At 44.2% G+C, this 5,893-nt stretch overlaps 1 protein-coding gene across 1 annotated transcript in view; it reads left to right on the forward strand.

The window, feature by feature from the left end:
* Positions 1-785: 785 nt before the first annotated feature.
* The window catches only part of AMBRA1 (autophagy and beclin 1 regulator 1), a 203,444-nt gene continuing 198,336 nt past the window's right edge, over positions 786-5,893 (forward strand). The window contains exon 1 of the mRNA XM_021716181.1: positions 786-960. The gene's annotated coding sequence lies outside the window, so the exon portion shown is untranslated. The remainder of the gene's footprint in view (positions 961-5,893) is intronic.

A 5,893-nucleotide genomic window follows, 5' to 3' on the forward strand; every position in this document is an offset into this window, starting at 1 on the left:
ACACCTAGGAGGTACATGTTAATCCATATTTGTGTGAGTGTATTCATTTGTCTCCTAAGAGATGTTAGAAAGAAGCCATTGTTGTGATGAGGAGCATGTCAACACACCTTATCAAGTTCTGAGCCCCAAGAGACTTTTGATTATGTAAGAAGCACACCTGTGGTTCTAGGCTTTTTGGAAGACAATAAAAGTATTCCTTATTTTTTTTTTTTGTCCTGCTTTATTGTCAGGCTCCTAACCCTGAGTTTTCCTAGCTTCTCCTGCTTATGCTTGTAGGGACTGAATTCGTATCTTTATAGGGATTGCTCACTTTGTTCCTCAGCTGGGTTCTGTCTTTATAATTTTTCACTCACTTCACTGTTTTGGGAGGCAACTAAGGGTCAAATGAGGAAAGTAATTTGCTCAGTTAGGATAAACTGTTAGGAGTCCATTCAAGTAAAACTATAGTTAGGCAAGCGTTACTCGCTATGATTTGAGCTTCAACACGCTCACGAAAAACTGCAGTTCTCTCAACAACTCAAACAGCCGGCAACCAACAGAGAAAATGGCAGAAGCACAGGCTACTTTATTCCATGGTGATCTGGGTTTGTTTATTTACGCCTTGGACCGGAGCCGGACCTTGAATCGGATCTGAGCAGTGTTTCGGCGCTCGGCAGCAGTTGGCTGACCGATTGCTTCGGCGCTCCTCCTTTGATGCCTGGGGCGTTCGTGTATTCGGTGATCTTTTGCGCCGTCTTCTCGCTTGATGTCTCCTGAGCAGCGGCGCGGCGGCGGCGGCGACGGCGGCGGCGGCGGCGCCGGGTCGACGGTTGAGTTGTCCGCGAGGCCCGGCGCTCAGGCCGCTCTCCCCCGCCGGTCGGTAGAGCCGACCCCTCGCTTCCTCCCTGCCTCTTCCGTCTCTCCGTGGCTCAGCCCGCCCGCTGGGCTGCATACCGAGCCCGCGCCCGCCTAGCCTCGCAGGTAGGCCCGGGAGGAGCCTGGGAGGCCCGGCCCGGCATCCTTCCGCCGCGGGGTTGGGGAGACCTTGGCGCCGGCCGTTGGGCAGGCGGGCCGGCGGCCGAGACCCGGCTGGAGGGGCGCCTGCCGGGCGGCGTTCAGGGGCGCGGCCGGAGGGGCGGCGCGGCAGCGAGGGTTGCCGGAAGGGGGGAGAGATGCTAGGCTGCCTGGTGTGGGTCGGGAGGGAAGAGGTGGTGAGTCTGGGGCGGGTGTCGGCACCCCCTGTGTGTGGGGAAAATGGCTTTTCGGGCATGGGTAGAGCTTTACGCGCTTTGACCCTTCTCCCTTCGTTTTTCCCCTCCCGAGGCTTCAGGTGTCACGACTCAGTGGCACTGGAGACCCCCGCTCAGTCCGGCCTTTGAAGGGACTTTGGAGTCGGTGGAGTCGTGTGGAACAAGGCCCTCTAGCTCCCTTGACTCCCAGAAGGGTCACGTTCTCGCCTTCTTTGGTTGGGGAAACTGAGACTGAGGTCTGGGACGTGCCTTTTCCCCCCTCCGACGGATCATTAAACGCATCACAAATCACTTTCTGTCCTTTACCCCTTCACCCCCTCCCCCAGTTTTGTCAATCACTTTATGCTCACAGTGATTTGACGTTTGATTGTCCGTGATCCCTTTTTCCTAAGAATAGAGATTTTGTCACTAGAGGCCTCGGAAGTAAAGGGACCATGTGATCTTTCGGTTGTTTTGCTTTTCAAAGTCTGTATCATTTTAGCAAGAGTAACAGTGACAGTTTCTTTTCTGTCTTTTTGTTTCCTTTTTTTTTTTAATGAAGAAGTTGGACTAGATTCTTTTTCTTTTTTATTATTATTATTTTTTTTTAAGTTGGAGTCTCACTCTGTCGCCCAGACTGGAGTGCAGTGGCCGCTCCCGGCCACCGCAGCCTCCACCAGCTGGGCTCCGGCGATCCTTCCGCCTCAGTCTTCCGAGTAGCTGGAATTACAGGCATGCGCTACCACGCCCGGCTAATTTTTTTGGCTTATTGTAGAGATGAGGTCTTGCTGCCCAGGCGGGTCTCGAACCCGTGGGCTCAGGCAGTCCACTCACCTCAGCCTCCCAAGGCGCGGGATTACAGGCTGAGCCACCGAGCTCGACTTTATAGTTTTCTTGTCTACTTTGTTTCCTGGTGGATCCTGATTTCTCCCACTTCTAAGCGCTTCTCTGGAAATCTTTCAACTGTGGTGTTTGTGGTTAGTGTCCGACGGAGAATGGTCAAGATTTTGAAGGCAAACTCTTGTTCTGTGAGGGCCTGCTTTCTAGGGAGTATCCAAAGGGAACCCAAGGAGTCTCTTTGGGAACAGTTTTGTTATGTTTGATTAGTGGTTTGCTCACTGCTTATACTACAGTTAAAAGTATGTGTGTAGAAGTAATTCAAATATTGAGAATTACATTGAAGGTTAATGTTTTGGGGACTCCATTATGTTTTCCTTTTCTTTCCCAGCTTGGAAACTTTGGGGACTAAATGTTCTTATTCATTTTATTTTCATCAAATTCAGGGTCACAATCCTAGTTAGTGTCATTTCTTTTTTGAAAAAGAAATGTATATATATGTATTTTATATCTAAAAAATGTATATATATATCAGTCTTGCTTCAATAGTGTGTATAACCAGTAGGAGAATGCCTTTAAGGGAGTACCCATTAAGCTTCTAGTCTTTGGACGGAAACTGTACAGGTCTGTATTCTTGCACAATTCTAGTATTCTCATCTGAGTTTTGAAAAGATGCCTGTTCCTTTAATTTTTTGTGTGAGGTCAGCAGGAGTTAAATGAAGGGCCCTTCATCATGAGCAATTTCCTAGTTACCAGGACCTCCCTGCTCCCAGAAAGGGATTAGTAAAGAGCCACCAGACTATCCTTATGGAGGATCTAGCTTGGGAACTTAAGCTAAGAATATGTGTTATCTGAAAAAGTTTTTATGGTAGAAGAGAATGTATTTCAGAGGAATGGATTTAGAGAAGGAAATGACATTGTCCACTGGGAATTGATAAGTCGTGAACACGATTTAGAATTATGAGTAGTATCAGTGACTCCTGATGAATGCTAAATAATAAATGGAGATTGCTATGAGTGTCACAAAGAAATCTCAGGAACATTTTGTTATGCTTCTGTGGGAAATAGTTGGCAGAGGCTTAAGTTAAATTAAGGCAGACAAGAAATTTGGTGGTGACGGTGGGAGGTTACAGGGATAGAGCTTCTGATCAGCTTCCCCCATGCTTTGTGATGGAAGTTCACTTTGCTTTTAACTTTCTTGTGTGAATCTTATGTTGTTCTGCCTTTGTCAGATTGGGCTCTCCTCGTGCATTTCCTTTCGGGAATGTACATGTTCAGGATGTGACTGAATTACTCCCTTTTAGTAAGAAAGTTTTTGGAAATTATTAAAGATTTGCACTTCTTTTGAATGTCTTCTAGAACTTGGCCTGGAACAGAGTTGTGTCTATTACTTGTAAAAGATTACTTATGTATATCATTTGAAAACAATTGGTGATGTTTATTCACAGAGTATTTCCTTTTTTTATCTTTTTAAGTAGGAGACAGGGGTTTCCCTCTGTTGCCCCGGCTGGACTCAAGTTCCTGGACTCCAGCAATCCTCCAGAGTAGTTGGGACTACAGGTGCATATCACCATGCCCTGCTTACATTTTTCTACTGTATAATTTTCACAATACTTTCAATATCAGGAAACTTATAAAACTTTTATTCTTTTGATCATGTTGTTTTATGCTGCTTATTAATACTGAATCCAAACATTTATGGCACTCAAATATCTTCTTGAATGTAGACTCTTTATGTTGATGATTTATCTTCTTCTTTCTATTTATCTTACTTTTTTTTTTTTTTTGAGTTGGAGTCTCACTCTGTCACCCAGGCTGGAGGGCAGTGGCATACTCTCAGCCACTACATCCTTCCACCTCAGCCTTCCAAGTAGCTGGAACTACAGGCACATGCTAACACACCCAGCTTATTTTTTGATTTATTGTAGAGATGAGGTCTGGCCAGCTTGCCCAGGCTGGTCTTGAACCCGTGGACTCAGGCAATCCTCTCGCCTTGGCCTCCCAAAGTGCTGAGATTATAGGCATGAGCTACTGGGCTGGCCTCATTCGTTTTCAAAAAAAGTTTTAATTAATTAATTATTTTTTTTTTTTTAGAAACAAAGTCTTGCTTTTTTCCCAAGTTGGACTTACTGCAACCTCGAACTCCTGGGCTCAAATGATCCTCCTGCCTTAGCCTCCTGAATAGCTAGGACTACGGTTGCATACAACCATGCCCAGCTAATTTTTAAAAATATTTGTTTTGTTGCAAAATTTTTTTTTTTTTTTTTTGTAGAGAGGGGGTCCCCTGTGTTGCTTAGATTGGTCTGCAACTTCTGGTCTCAAGCAATCTTCCCAATGCTTTGGATTGATAGGCATGATCCATTGCATCCAGCCTTTCTCTCACTTTTTTTTTTTTTTTTTTTGAGTCAGTCTCACTATCACACCACCCAGGCTGGAGTGCAGTGGCTTGCTCATGGCACCCACTGCAGCTTCGACCTGCTGGGATCAGCTGATCCTTTCACCTCAGCCTTCCAAGTAGTGACACACACCTGACTTATTTTATGACTTATTGTAGAGATGAGGTCTTGCCAAGTTGTCCAGGCTGTTCTTGAATCTCTGGGCTCAGGCAATCCTCTTGCTTTGGCCTCCCAAAGTGCTGGGATTATAGGCGTGAGTCACCGTGCCTGGCTTTATCTCACTCTTAAAGGAATTAGAGGAAAAGTTTTGTTGTTAGCACACCAGGCCTCTTTTTTTTAAGATATGTTCAGGCTTGATAGAGTTTTTTTGGAATGGGATGCAGTTTTTTTCTGCCCAGTGGTTTGGCTTACCAAAAAAAAAATCATCTTAAGTTCCTTTAATCGTAGTCATTCTTGTTTCTTTCTCTGGTTGTTCCTCATAAACCCAAAGGGAGCTTTCAGTTTCTTGTCATAATTTCTGTTTGTACAGAAGTGCTATGGTACAGCCTGTCCTGTGGTTTGGGGTAATTTATATTTTATCTTTTCAAGCTCCCCCAGATCAGTTTTAGATAAGCTTTTCTTTTGCAAAGCTAAAATTGATAGATAAAAATTCTGTGATTAGTGTGACATAGTGTGGTGACTCACGCCTGTAATCCCAGCAGTTTGGGAGACTCAGGTGAAAAGATTGCTTGAGTCCAGGAGTTTCAGGCAGCCTGGGTAACATAGAGAGATCCCGTCTTTATAATACAAAAACAAACAAGTAAATTGTGATCAGTTTTTGTCAGAATTTATGTATGTGCCCAGCAGTATGTGGCAGCCCGCCAGCTCAATGTGGTAATAAGAAAATAGATTAAGTAACCAAGAGATCTTGGTTTAAGCCCTAGGCTTACCAGTTTGCTGAGAAATTTTGTACAGATTATTTAAGGAGGCTATAAGGAAGATTACTGTTCATTATTAAGCATTTACTGTGTCATAATCTTTACATATGTCATCTCATTTAATACTCATAACAATGTGTTATGATAGATTCTATTTTCCTTGTAGAGATACTGTTTTATCTACTTTTCTACTGAAGCTCAGAGAGAGTAAATAGTTTGAACAGGATCACCCAGCAAGTGCATAGCAGAACTAAGATTCAAATCTAAGGCTTTGAATGTTTTTCTGAGTCTGTATTTAAAGAATGGAAAGTTAATACACTTATTATAATACTTAAGCTGAGAAGTAAGTGAAAAAGCTTTAAAAAGTTAAAGTGGTCTTCAAATGTTAACTTCTATGCTGTTTTTTATTTTTTATTATTGTTGTTTTCTTCTTCTTTTTTTTTTTTGGGTTGGAGTCTCACTCTGTTGCCCAGACTAGAGTGCAGTGGCCGCTCCTGGCCACCGCAGCCTCGACCTGCTGGGCTCCGGCGATCGA

The sequence above is a fragment of the Carlito syrichta genome, unplaced genomic scaffold (genome assembly GCF_000164805.1).
Source record: "Carlito syrichta isolate Samal-C Ts95f unplaced genomic scaffold, Tarsius_syrichta-2.0.1 Scaffold308253, whole genome shotgun sequence".
Lineage (NCBI taxonomy): Eukaryota > Metazoa > Chordata > Mammalia > Primates > Tarsiidae > Carlito > Carlito syrichta.